The sequence below is a fragment of the Dermacentor andersoni genome, chromosome 11, assembly GCF_023375885.2.
Source record: "Dermacentor andersoni chromosome 11, qqDerAnde1_hic_scaffold, whole genome shotgun sequence".
Lineage (NCBI taxonomy): Eukaryota > Metazoa > Arthropoda > Arachnida > Ixodida > Ixodidae > Dermacentor > Dermacentor andersoni.
In genome coordinates, this window is record NC_092824.1 from 126,867,152 (window position 1) to 126,881,694 (window position 14,543).

The following is a 14,543-nucleotide window of genomic DNA, read 5'->3' on the forward strand; positions in this document are numbered from 1 at the left end:
ACACCCACTGTTAGCAGCTTGCATGCCAAAGCACATTGATGTGCACTGATGTTGCATTGTTTAGTTTGGTTGTTTGGCTCAGGCAAGTAATCCAAATAGGAGAACGATTAAAAAAATGTCATTAGCTTGGTGAGACCCATAATACTAATTTGGGCAGCCACCGTCAAGCTTGATGGGCTGCATGGTGAAATAGCAGTAGTCGGGATCACCCTGAAAGGCACCATTAGCACTCTGTACTTAAATCACATTCATGTCATAGCCATTGTTTAATTTGTTTATCTGGCTGGGCAAGTAATATGAATGCAAGCATAATTATTAACCCTGAATAACTCTGCTAGACCTTTTTGTACCGGAAAAGTGTCGAGTAAAGTTGAATGTGCTTTATTGAGGTACTTTGTTCATTGCACAAGCAATAGGCAAAGCAACGGCCATATTCATACGATGAAATTGGTGAATTAATAAATGGTGAAAGTTGCAAAATCTCTAAGTGCACTACTTTGCTGGGCTGCATTCGCTGAAATATGGCTTTGTAACGATGAAAGTCTCAGACAAGAAATGACACCCCACTGCACAATGTTCTTCGTGTTGAAAATTTGTACCACCATATGTCATGGGCAGCAAAACCATCTGTTTACTAAGTCTGGAAACATGAAAAATACAACAACATAGCAAGGTGCTGTATCACAAATGGCATCCTTTCATGTGCATTTCTGACAAGCTGCCGCACTCATTCATGCATAAACATATTAACAGCGGTAAGAAGCGATGTTACTGCGCAACCCATGTGATACTTTTAACAAAATGTATCTGTACACTTTTCTGTTGTCATGGCTAATAGAACTTTCTTTTGCACAGGTAGGTTAATCACATTGTGACAACAACACTAGAGCCAAGGACAGAAAACACAGCGAGAAGGCAGATTGAGAAGACAAGGTAGACGAGAGAGAAAGGCTTTAATCTCATCAGATAAGTTAATGAAATTGTGAAAAAAAAGACAAAGCTGAAAGAAAAATTACGAGAACAAATGCTAATATAGAATAAAGGGACAGAAATAAGAAGAAATGCAAACACGCACAGAAGCACAATCATGTTCACACACACAAAAAGTTAGAATGGGGGAAATAAAAAATGTACACAAATGCAAAACACGCTTACGAATTTACAGACAGATGCGAGTACAGATATTAGGAGTTGGTTCACAAGCTGCTGTGCTTGCCTTGTATGTTTTTTTTTGTTTTTGTTTTTCATTGTAGTCTTAACACTGCCATAGGAATTTTTAGTAGCAACATATTATTACGATATTATCGAGCGATGCTCAAGAGACGGGCTGCCGCGAGAACGACGAAGTTGGTCGTTGCGGCCCGACACCTCTGACTAAGGGAATAGTCAGAGGTGTCGATGCTGATCTTTCTCTCGCTGAAACACTTGAGAGATTGTCTGGGACTGGAGTAATTGCTGTTTACCGATGCAATCGAGTGGTAGACAATAAGCGGGTCCCAACAGAATCAGTACGTGATTGCAACTTTTGCTGGAACTTTCTGCCCGTCAGAGCTAAAGGTTTGGCCCCTTGTGTTCAGAGTTAAACCCCTGGCGTCGCGTCCGATTCAATGCCGCAATTGCTGGCGATACGGCTATAGTATGGCAGGGTGTAAATCAAGACAACGTTGTTGCGCATGTGGGGGAGAACACGTTCAAAGTGATTGTAATGCCCAAGAAGAGCGATGCTGTCTCTGTGATGGAAATCATCCAGCCACTTATTTAAAGTGTTCTGTTAGGGCTGAAGAATTACAGGTGATTGAAATAATTGATCGTCGACGCTGCTCTAGGATGGAGGCCATAAACATTAATTGTGAAAGAAAGGGCATCTGGCCATGCGGGGATAATAGGCAGACAAAATCTTACCACGGACCGATCACTTACTGCAACTATAGAGGCCGCTGTGGAAAAGGCAGTTACAAAAGCTATGGAAAGGTTGGCAATGAGCCTTGGTGAATGTATCTCACAAGCCGTTTCTAGTCATTTATCTCATTTGATGCAAACTACCTGCCCAGCTCCTGTACCAACGCAAACAGTTGATCCTGAGCACCAAACTAACCATGAAAGATCAGACGCCAATCCTTGCTATAATGATATTGGACTTTCAACTCCCTCTTCCGCGGGCCCTACAACTTGTAATCTGATTAATACAGATTTGGAGATGACAGAGGTAGAACAAAATGCTCGAGCATATAAAAGAACCATGTCTTCTATTAGTGAAGACTCCTCCCCCGGTCCTCACTCAAAAGCTAAGAAAAGTCAGTCCAGTGTTGTGCTAAAGGATAACATTCTACAGAAGGCAGTTTCGACTGCGGCGCTTTCCAAAAAATAGGATCACTAAAAGTGCTTCAGTGGAACTGCCGCTGTTTATATTCTGCATCACTAAATTTAACTTGTTTAACTTCTCAACTTAATCCTGATTTAGTTATGTTACAAGAAACGTGGCTAAATCCTGAGAAATCTTTTCAACTGAAATTCTACAGGTCATTTCGATTAGACCGTCCTACAAGAGGTGGCGGATTACTTACACTTAATTTGCCATAAGGCTAAAATTTCATTTCATGTTTCTACTCCAGAGTGTGAAATCCTAGCGATAGAACTGATTCTCCCGGGATGTTGTCCTTTTACCGTAGTTAATGCATATTTTCCATCTGGCGTACAGGACACTAGCACACTGGATAGTGTTATTAACTCTTGTGGACGTGACATTGTAATCTCAGGTAATTTCAATTCTCACCATATCTCATGGGGTTTAAGAACAGATTTGTGCGGCACCCGATTGTGGAACTGGTCGTTGGACAATCGACTAACGTGTGTAAACTCCGGATCTATTACGTTTGTTAGAGGCCGATCTTACTCTTCACTAGATCTTACATTCTCTGGCCCGAGTCTCTCCGTAACTTCTTGGTCGACTATTGATTGTTCGACAAGCAGTGATCACCTTCCAATAGTATTTGACGTTGCACGTCCGGTAGCATTTATAAGTGACCAGGTTCGAACTTTCATAAATTACAACATTTTTAAAAAATGCTTACGAAATGTTCTTTCATTTCTGTCTGATCAGCTTACAGAACAAAAAACCACGATTATCTGTTCCGCTTTGGAAAGTTCTCAAGAAAGGCTCAATTTGAGATTAGATTGCATAAAAGAAATTCTTACAGTCCTTGGTGGAATGAAGAATGCACTCGAGACTACAGAAAGAGAAAAGCTGCTTGGAAAAAATTGTTGCATAACCAGAGTCCCCAAAATTGGAGTGACTATAAATTTTTTCGAGCTGTCTTTAAACATACAGTTTCTAAAGCCAAAGATGAATTCGACTGTAAGCATTTTGATTTGATTTTGTAGAAAAGTTCTTCCGCGTCAAATTAATATTGACTCTATAATCTTAAGTAGCGATGAAATGAAACAATCACCAGAAGAAATCGCGAAGGGATTAGAAATTAGATTTGCTTCTGTCATGCCAAGTTGTTCTCGCTTACGAAGGGCATCAGATGATTTTACAGAAATCTCCATGTTAGAATTGGCTGAAATCGTGGAGCGACTTCCAGATTCAGCTCCCGGTGTGGATGGGGTAACGTCTACTATGATCAGAATTTTATTTAAGGAAGCTCCTGATGACCTTTTAGCTATTGTAAATTACTCAATTCGCTTCTCATGGATTCCGTCTGTGTGGAAAATTGCTAAAATCATCCCTATTATTAAAAATCACGGAGAAGGATATTGACACGTGTACTTATCTTTATCGGGCGACCATGTTTCGCCGCCTAACAAATGGTATCGCACAGCGCGGGACGCGCCTGCATGCATCCGAAGTTTCTGGAAAGTTATCGATGCTTCTGTGTTATCGAACCTTGTGTTATCAGATTTCATCGCGTGACGCGAATGGTGTAGAACTTTGTGGAAGGCACGCGGGTTCCAACGATTAGTCTGGAACATTCGACGACTGCTGTATAAAAGCCGACGCGCTTGACCCGCTGATCAGATTTTCGACGATCGCCGACTGTGTTCGCCTCTATCGTTGTGCTATAAGTGTAGCCTGTTTTGTGGGCACAGGTTCGCCTAATAAAAGTTAGTTTAGTCGTTCACAGTGTTGCTACTGTGTTCTTCAACGTCACCACCACGTGACAATATACAATAGATAACATTAGGCCAATTGCGGTAACTTCAAATTTGGTTAAATTAATTGAAAGAATTCTATATGTCCGCGTGATTAAATTTATACAGAACAAGGACTTGCTTAGCCCCTGCCAAATTGGATTCCGACCATCATGTTCAATTTGGCATGCTCACGTGGACCTAGAAAGTAGAATAAAATTAGCACGCCGACAGAGGCAAATAGGTGCTCTTGTGACATTAGGCATTTCCAAAGCCTACGACAGTGTAGAACACTTAATTTTATTAGATATATTGCGAAATCTAGAGATACCAAAATATTTTTCAAACTGGATTGGTGAATTTTTAAATAGAAGAACATTTTACTGCAGTCTGAGAGGCGTTTCCTCGAGTATATATAATCAATCACGAGGTGTTCCTCAAGGAGCTGTCACTTCAACATTACTATTTAATATTCTGGTGTGTTCCATTCCTCTTCATCAAGATGTACAAACATACGTATACGCGGATGACATTGCTTTCTTCGCATCAGACAGTGATATTCACTCTCTATATTATCGACTACAAAACTACCTCAACGCCATAGAAACCTGGTTAAACAAAATTCGCCTTTCACTTAACGTTAGAAAATGCTCGATATTGGTTTTCCCTCTTAACAATCCCGTTAATATATCGATATCCTATCGCCTCGAGACTATACCTCAAGTGGAGTCGGTGAAATACTTAGGTGTAGTATATGACGGTTCCCTCAGCTGGCTCGGCCATATTGACCATATAGTTAAAAAAGGAGTGCGAGCAGTTGGTATGCTACGTAAGCTGTGCAACAGTCGGTCCGGAATGCGGAGAGATCCACTTTAATGATATACGAAATGTATGCGTGGCCCATTTTAGAATTTGGATGTGTTTTATATTCTGGTGCTCCAGCTTATAAATTACGTCCCCTTGTTCTACTTGAGCGGGAAGCCCTACGACTGTGTTGCGGATTACCGAAATATGTTGCCAATAACATATTACACCAAGAAGTCAGGTTGCCCTTAATATTGTGTAGATTTCGGTTACTGACGGTGCAAACAGTCTTAAAATTGTATGAATCCCCTATTACAAGATTGAAATACATATTCATTTCCCAGCCTGCACTTTTCTTCGGAGTACATTGGCATCGTTTTCATACACCACAGGTGGTCTTCGTACAAACATTGATAAATCCCTTAAATGTACGTCTCTGGGAGGTACCGCCTATTTGTGATGTGCGAGAGAACCTACAAATTATATATGATGACATCTACCCAAATAATGCAAAACGTCTCTCTTATAATATATTAAACGGCTTATTACAGGACCATTTATTGAGTTTATCTATAAGTACGGTCATTGCGACAGACGCCTCACAGTGTGAAGAAAAATCTGGAATTGGCATTTTCTCTCCCGCTCTAGACTGGTCATTTGTAATCAGGATTCCGGACTTCTATTCCGTATTTTTGGCTGAATTTCTAGCTGTAGTCCTAGCCTTACGCAAACTAAATTTGTCAATATCGGCAGTAGTAATAATAACAGATTCTTTATCCTTATGTTCCTCGCTCACAGCAAACGGTGTCACTAACCTTTTACGTACGTTTCATTTTCTAGTGCCTGCCCACATAAATTTAATTAGATTGCTTTGGGTGCCTGGACATAAAGGATTAGTAATGAACGAAATGGCTGACAGTCTCACGAGAGCGGCCCTCAGTGGCCCTGTATTACCATTACTTCCTACAATAGCTTACCTGACGACTACTAGATTCAGGAGATATACAATTACTCAAGACTTTTTGAACCCAGCTGTAGCTAATTTTTCAGAATATCGACACCTCCTATTCCCTTGGCCCATAAATTCCTTTCACACCAGAAAAACTGAAGTCATCTTTACCCGATTACGTTGTCGAATACCAAAATTAAACTTCTATCGTCACAGGGCTGGTCTGGTGCCCTCCCCTCTGTGCCCAGTCTGTGGAGAAGATGAAACAATAGATCATTTTTTCATATTCTGCCGCCGTTTCACTTCTTAAAGAAAAAATCTAGAATCAAGATTTACACAGCTTGGTTTGAGCTTTTCAATTATAAATATCCTTTTTCTAGGAGCCTCCTCTCTTGGAAAGTGCCACAGGGATATTTGCTCAACCGTGGAGGATATTATAATTGCTACAAAGAGATTGTCTTGAATTCTTAAACATTTTATTTTTGTTCATTTCCTCCAGTTAATTTAGATTTACCAATTTTAGTTTTTAATAAAGATAGCCTAATTTCATCCAAATCTTGGCCAATCCCCCACAGTGGGTGTGCGCCATCGCATAAGGAATACCATACCATACCTTAGCGCGAGTGAGGGTCGGCCTGGCTGTCTGGCTCCAGTCTAAATAGCCTGTAAATAGCCTCTTTCGTCTGTGTCTTTTCACACGTAACATTCTGATGGAGGTGAGCGATCCCCGTCCTCGCCACGGAACTGCAAAGTGGTCGGTACATCGAGCTTGTCACCGTGCCTCCCGGTGACGAGCCCGCCTCTGCAACGGCTTCGGCTTGTCCGACTGCTCCAATCATCGCGGTTGCCCCACATCGCGACCCTGATGTGTTCTCTGGCCTGGAGGGACAGGACGTTGACGAATGGATCAAGTTGTATGAACATGCCAGTGCTAATAACAGGTGGGACCCAACGATTACGCTCACCAATGTCATCTTTTATCTCGGCGGCACCCCACGCCTGTGGCACCAAACGCATGAAGACGAGATAACCCGTTGGGACAGTTTCAAAGAAAAACTACGGCAACTGTTCGGCGACCCCTTTGCAGCAAGGTTGCCGCGAGAAAGGCTCTTGCGTCTCGTGTTCAGTCATCTACAGAGCCGTACGTTTCATAAATCCTCGACGTCTTGGCTCTATGCCGTAAAGCTGACGATAATATGTCCGAAGCAGATAAAGTGGCACATGTGCTAAAAGGCATCGCCGACGACGCTTTCAATTTGCTTGTTTTCGGCAACGTCTCGACTATCGACGCCATCATAAAAGAATGCCGTCGCCTTGAACAAGCTAAGAGCCGCCGTATCACACACCACATCATGCGGCTACCCAACACTGCTGCTACATCGACATGTGAGAGTCTACCGCGTCAGACCACCACCTGTGACGACGTCGCCCGTATTGTTCGCCGCGAACTCGAGGCCGCCTGTTCGCCAGCTTTCTCCGCGACGCCTCCCGATCCGCCAGCACCCTCCATTGCGATGATTCAGGCCGTCGTCGGAGAAGAACTTGAGAACATGGGTCTGAACTCCATGTGTTCCACGTCTCAACCCAGCGTTCCCAAGTTCTCTAGCGGCCTTCCTCGTCCCCGACAGTCCTTTTCTGCCACATCTCGCCGCAACCCGTACGAATGGCGTAGTGTTGATCACAGACCAATCTGTTTCCACTGCTGTCGCATCAGCCACGTCGCTCATCACTGCCGCAACCGATGGCCACCACATCCTCGGACATACGCCGCCGCTTCCCGCACCTTTGGACCTGCTGTTCCCTATACCACTCGCGATGAACGTACCGCCGCTGATGCTCCTGTTCCGAACCTTCGCTACAGATTCTCGCCCTCACCTCGATGCCATCAGTTTCGTTCACCGCAACCCCGTCGCTTCTCTTCGCCGCCTATCGCCTCCCGGATCCAGCCGGAAAACTAGGCACTGCAGCTTCTGGAGGCGAAACTGCGTTGTCGACCATGCCCTCAAATCCTCTGCTCACGTTACCTACGAACCAAAACCTTCTTGACGGCTATCCTGTCACGGCACTCATCGATACAGGAGCACATCTTTCTATTATGAGTGCTGCCTTCCGACGACGACTGAAAGCTCCTCACCCCAGCGTCGGCACGCGTCGTCCGCGTTGCGGATAGCGGTACTGTGCCTACTGTAGCGAGGTGACGCAGCCGTGAGATATCAGACGCATCAACTCACCAGGGAGACGAAGATGAATGGGGATGAGCTCTGGCAGGGGTCAGTCCAAATCCGCAGGTACGACGACGAGAGTAGCATTTGAACAACTAGGTTTATTCACTTGGCATTCGCCGTAAGTTTAAACTATACAAGATATCTACAAACAAAACGGTGTCATACCCGTCGTCGTCGGCCTGCCTGACCAGCCTGGTCTCCCCTGGTGAAGTTGCGCCGTGTCTGCTGCTGTCTACTTGCTCACTCAAAAAACTACTCGAACTACTCCTTAAATAAGTTTACACAGCATCCAAGAGACACTTTTCTCCACCAATGAGGTATTTCGTTACCCCGACCAATCAGGCAAGCCGACATCATCCAATGAGCGGCAGAGTTCAAGGGGTCAAGAAATGGTCGCGTCAACACTCCGTACACAAAAGCACTCTGACCATAACTAATCGGCTTTTGACAGCCGAGCGTGGGACGAGGACGCGTCAGGTGCACGTGTGACGTCAGGCGCGGCGGCCGGGCGGCAGTACATGCCCGGCGCCGCCGCGTTATTTGGGGTACAAAGGTTTCCCCCCGCGTCGAGGAGCTCACAAAATTCCCGGAAAGCAAGCAAAGAGGCCCGCGCTATACTTTTTTCGCGACACTATCATCGCCATGTGTACGGCACGTGTCAGCATCACCGGCCGCCACACTCCTGTCCTCTTCACCGTGATTGCCAGGCACATACCCAAAAGCCTCCTCCCCCCCCCCCCCCCCCGATATTAACAGGCATACCCTCCCCCCCACGCCACCACTTCTCACAGATTCCTAAAGCGCCGCCAAATCAATGTTGAGTCTTGACAGCTATTCGGTGGTCAACATATTGCTGCCTTTTTCACTCCGTTTGAATGACGGTAGTTATCGGCGTCTCCTGGGATATGAAGGCCAGTTTCCTCATCAATTCGGTGCCCGCGCGATTAACTGGAGATGCATTCAGTTGTCACCGTCTATTCAACGGTCACGCGCATCGTTGTTGCTTCTTTAGGTCAACCTTCTTCGTTCAGACTGATCCAGGGACCAGGAAAGGGATTCAGTTCGTGGTCAGCTGGTCTGTATGCACGTGGAACGAGTTGCGGCCAGAGAAAATGTCAATTGCGTTGAACTCTTCTTTTTGTTTCATTATTTCCTTGAGTGACTGCTCGCCGCGACGTTGACAGCAGCGTTGCCAGATTGGAAAGTCGGCACGACACCAGAAACTCGCTAAAATTTCCCCAGATTTCACCAGAAACTAAAATTGCCTTAAAATGCACAAAAATGACCAAGAATTACCATTCGTCAAACACTCATTTTATTATTTATGTAAAATCATGATGAGAAGCCTTTAATCATCGCTTGGAGCATCGTAATTGTCTGAATGAAACCAGCGTAGCATATCATCTGTGATGATGAGGAGCCTTTAATCATCGCTTGGAGCATCGTAGATGTCTGAACGAAACCTGCGTAGCATATCGTCAGTGATAGTGAACTTCACGCATCACCCCTCTCTGGAGGCCAACGTTGTGCGAATTCGTACAATGGAATCCAAAGTTTTCAGCGACATCTTGTTACTGTACTTCGTCTTCACCACGTGACCTGACTGAAGACACGCTCCACCACTGCATTCGACACTGGGCAAGAAAGACATGCCAGTGCATACAATGTAAGTTCCTGGTAGGGCTTTTCCCCCATGGCATTTTTAAACTTGAAAATTCCAGCCCAAAACGTTGCAGAATCCTCAGGAAGTTTCCCGTCGAAGACGGCCTCCTCACTCCAAAGATGCATAACAATTCTCCTGTATTGCATTTCAATAACGTCCATGTTTTTTTGAACCAGATGTTGAAGGCGAAGTTGCAAAAGAGGAAGTCGTGCAGTTTGAGACAAGACTCGTGAAGGGTGAAGTCCACTCACGCCTTGAAAAAATGGCTTGATTGGAGGGAAGACGCTTTTCCACTTCCTTCAGCAAGTCAGTGAGAAAATCTTGGCAGCGTTACTTCCCCCCTTACACAGCAGCTTCGTTGAGGTTGGTCTTCTGGTGCTTGCAACGGAGGAGTTCACTGACAAATTGAGACCCAAAGTCTGTCATTCCCAATGAAAGTCTGTGCCCTTGCTTGTTAAAAATTCTTGACTTCAGCGTTCGGTGAATCAGATCAAGCTCTTTGTACATCTTGTCTGGATCAATGTTCACTGACTGGAAGAAGGCATTGACCTTTTCAAATTCTTGGACGATGGGAGACAAAAATATGACATAAATGTAGTTTACATCATCATGGAGAATGTCATGGATCAATCGAGCTTTGTACCTTACTTCTTGAGTACCTTCTTGCATGGCTAACGTAAAGTAAGCCTTCAGCTCATTCCAATGTTCGATAAATTTTTTGATGACACGCCCCCGAACAAGCCATCGTGTGCGAGATAGCTTCAAAAATGGCATGTGGCAAGACTTCTTGTCACTTTGTGCTTCTACTTCTTGTTCTTTCATGCTTTCAAAAAGTTCCTTGTAAGCATGGCGTCGGAGTGTATTGTTTGAAAACCATGCTGGGATTTCAGTTAGGAGGTAGCCTAGACTAGAAGGCAACGTTTCAAAAGCCTTTTGCACGCAGAGGGCCAGTGAATAGCATACACACTTGTTCAGGATGCAATTAGGCGACTCTTCATTGATTCGTGACCAAACACTGTTGTGTTCACCACCCATTACAGCAGCTCCATCAAAGGCAATGCCACCACTATCGCAAAGGCACATCCCATACTCATAAAGGCAATCTCTGACAATCTCAAAAAGCGCCTCACCAGTCGCATGAATCACTGGATAAAGCCCCAGGAATGCAGTCACAACTTCGCCGGATCTTTCGCTAAAATAACGGGTGCAGATTGCGAGCAACTTTTCCGCCGTGACATCCGTGGTCTCACCAGCATCATAGAGAACTTCTTGCCTTTGATATCAGCCATAACTTCGTCTCGAAGAGAGGGGGACAAGACAGATTTGATTAAAGCAGTGTACTTGGTACGGTGAAGACGTAGGTGCTCAAGAAAGCTTCCTTTGCCATTTTTTTATCACTTCCCCTAAATGGTCAATAGCCAAGGTGGGGCAGTGGCAGCAGGTTGCAAGCGCTAACTCCAACTCAGCACGTTTCAGCTCGTCCGATAGGTTCGGCTTCTTTGGGAAATTCAGCGTCTCAGAAACTGATGCAGACTTGACAGCTCCTTTGTGCTGAGCTCCCTGTGCATGTTTGGTTAGTGTGCCGTGGTGTGGTCGAAGAAATTTTCGACATAACTTGCAGAATGGAAGCTTGCTACCTTGTGATGTCGCACTTGTAAGCCATGGGAATTCTTTTTCCCAGGATTCGAGGTACTTCCTGTTGTATTCATAGGACTTGCGGGCTCTTTTTACTGTCTTGGCACAGTCTGCATCACCATCTCCCTTCGGAGTCGACTTGCTTTCACTGCTCATCACGACAGTGTGAAGCGGTTGAGTCTAGAAAAAGAATCAGGGCATTTGTGGCAAACGCTACGAAAAAGCAACATAAGTAAACAATTACCGCCAAACTTACCAAATTGCGATGTGCTTTGCCTGCGAAGTCCCGGGTGGATCTTAGGCCACCAATTTCATGGAAGCTAAATGCCTTTATACTGCGCAACAGCGTTTTGTGAAAGCGAAAAGAACGGAGCGTCCGCACGTGTATTGGCTGGCCACTTGACTCGTTGCCGGTGGCCCGGCGTTGCTCTTCCCGCGCTTTCCACGGTAATTTCATTCCTCCGCTAGAACAGACGGTGCCGCCTATTCAAACTTCTTATATCTGTATGTGCGTTGAAACCTAGTGCTAGCATCACACACTCGCATAAACCTTAGATACAGTAAGCTTTAGTTCACTGTACCCTAGCATTAGCACAGCAACACAGGGATTTCATGAGGAATAGACAAATACAAATATAGGCCTTAGAATCGTGCGGGCACAGGCGCTACCTAGCGCTAAATGTTTGGATGAGCAAGGCCGGTAGACGGTAGTTTCGGTAGACTGGTTTTCCCCAGATATCCCCAGATTTTGTCTGGTGTTTTCCCCAGATATCCCCAGATTTTGCCAGGCCAGCAAACCATACGTGGTTTGCTGACCTGGCCACCAGGAGCTCTTCATTTTCACCAGATTTCAGAAATCTGGTGGCCGATTTCACCAGATGGCAACGCTGGTTGACAGATCCTCGGAACCATATAACCGTGATACGGGTTAGATAAGGTGGAAAATAAAATAATGCGAGACAGCGTTTATCATCAAACCTTGCAATTACTCTTAAACTCAGAGGCAATATGACTGTCACCCGTTAACTCGTCTGGTTTTTCCCTAATTGTTCAGCTCTTTTCGTGCAAAAGTGCTAACTGGACACAAGAGTCGCAAGGATTTGAGAAATTAAGCGATCTGCTGAGGGAGAGAGCCAAGGCAACAGCCAAACAGGAAGGAAAAGCGAAAATTAACAAATTTACCCGTTGTTTAAGAAAATATTTCTGGATCAACATCGTTTTATTTAAAAGGAAGTAGAGAAAATGCCGCCCGAAGTGGAGGACAATTCCGTGTGTTCTGAATGACTCTTCTACAGTTATCATTCGAGCCGCCTAACGTAGCCACTTCTCTGCTGTTCTTATGTAGGTGTTTTTCGAACCTTCCGCGGTCGGTGCACTACGTGTAGAATCGCAGCTTCTTGCGCCATACGTGGTTGTACGCGACTGGCGGCCACGCGTCGTTACGTAACTTCCCAAATAACAATACGAGTCGGTTGTGGCACTCAACTTGCTAGAGCAGTAAACGAGGGATCCAAAAGAACCCCCCCCCCCCCCCCCCCGTGATTGTTCCAGAAACGTATATTTCTCAATATTTCTTCCAGAGCTAATTAAAAAAACGCTACTATAGTCGGATAAAACTTAAGTCTGCAATGAAGCCCTGCTCACGCCCTCATAACCGCCAGCGACTGTTCCTCCGCGAGGCTGCAAATCATTCGTACTTCAACTTTTTCTGTTACCCAAATAAGGTGGTAATTACAAAAATAAAATTATTAGCGCGTAATTTTATACCTTTCCCTTCGCCTATTACAGTGCAATAGCGAATGCCTAATTCCTTATTGAACTGAAATAACATGCTTGCTTCGCTGCAACTATTTGTTGTGCAGTTTCACTTCAGTTGGCAGTGAAGTTTCATGAGTAAAATGGGTTCAGCAGTGAAATGAACTGCACCGCAGACTTTTGAAGAGTGAAATGCTCAGACTCCATACATTTTGTCCATGTCTGTTGCGCACCTCCTTGCTTCCGCCGATGAAAAGACTAAGAACAGCAGACGCTCGGAGGTATCAAGTACGACGCCATTTTGAAAAGGCCGCATGACGACGATTTTCTTTGCTTCTGTTATAGTGCCTAGAATATTTCTGTGATTGGCTGGCGGAGTAACACAACTCCGCGCAGTCCGTGCGCCTTTGTTGCCGACTGCTGTTTTTTAAAGTTCTATTCTACTAAAGTAATCTTTATTTTACACTTTCGCTTGTTTACTTGTTCTTGGCAGTGTTCTTCCTGCGCTTTCCTGTGCGAGTTCATTTGACGTGGTTCTTTGTTCGCCAAGTAACGGAGAGCTGTATCGCACAGGCGTACTTGTAAAATACACCATATTTCATTTCTCTTTCGTGGGTTTACGCGTTTTGATGGCGGATGGTGGGCGTTATTCACATTTGTACTAGTAAAGGTACACCCCCCCCCACACACACATTTGCATAGAAAAGTTACTTTGGGTTGCACCCTCCCCCGAAAAAAAATTCTGGGTGCGTGCCTGCTCATTGCCCCCACGACCTCATTCTCGGCCTCGATTTTCTCTCCGCGCATTCTGCTCTTATTGACTGTTCTTCCAGTACCGATTCTCGCAGAACCTTTGACGCACCCAATGCCTCTTACGCCCCACCGGCTTTCTTCGCCTGCCGCCAAAGTCAATAGCCTACATTGAACTGTTGTCTTTCCCACCAGTTCCTGATGGCGAGTACCTCGTCACTCCTTTGCCCGACATTCCAATACAGTATCACGTCACCGTGCCTCACAGTATACTTACTATTACTGCGAACCGCACTTGCATGCCTGTCTGTAGCTTTGGATTGGCAAAGCAAATTCTACCGCAACGTATTTGCCTTGCCACCGTCGATTGTCTCGGCGACCATCACGTGGCAGCGTTATCGACCGATGAACCATATGGTTCTCGCGTGCTTAGCAGTCCCCTCGCGCCAGCCTTGGGCGCCGATGCCAACATAAAGAAAATGGTTGCGACGGACCTGTCCTCTGCGCAGGCCGAAGACCTTTGCCAAGTATTATCGTCCTACCGAGATATTTTTGACTTCGACGATCGCCCTTTAGACCAGACGCTCGCGGTCAAGCATCGGATTCTTACTGGCGATGCTGCGCCTATTCA

At 45.2% G+C, this 14,543-nt stretch overlaps 1 long non-coding RNA gene across 1 annotated transcript; it reads right to left on the reverse strand.

Annotated features, from left to right (window-relative positions):
- Positions 1-365: 365 nt before the first annotated feature.
- On the reverse strand, positions 366-8,816 carry LOC140214289 (uncharacterized). Its single transcript, XR_011891274.1, has 2 exons — positions 8,116-8,816; positions 366-6,133 (listed from the first exon to the last, which is right to left on the reverse strand). It is a non-coding gene; the product is annotated as an uncharacterized lncRNA (long non-coding RNA).
- Between the last annotated feature and the right edge of the window lie 5,727 nt (positions 8,817-14,543).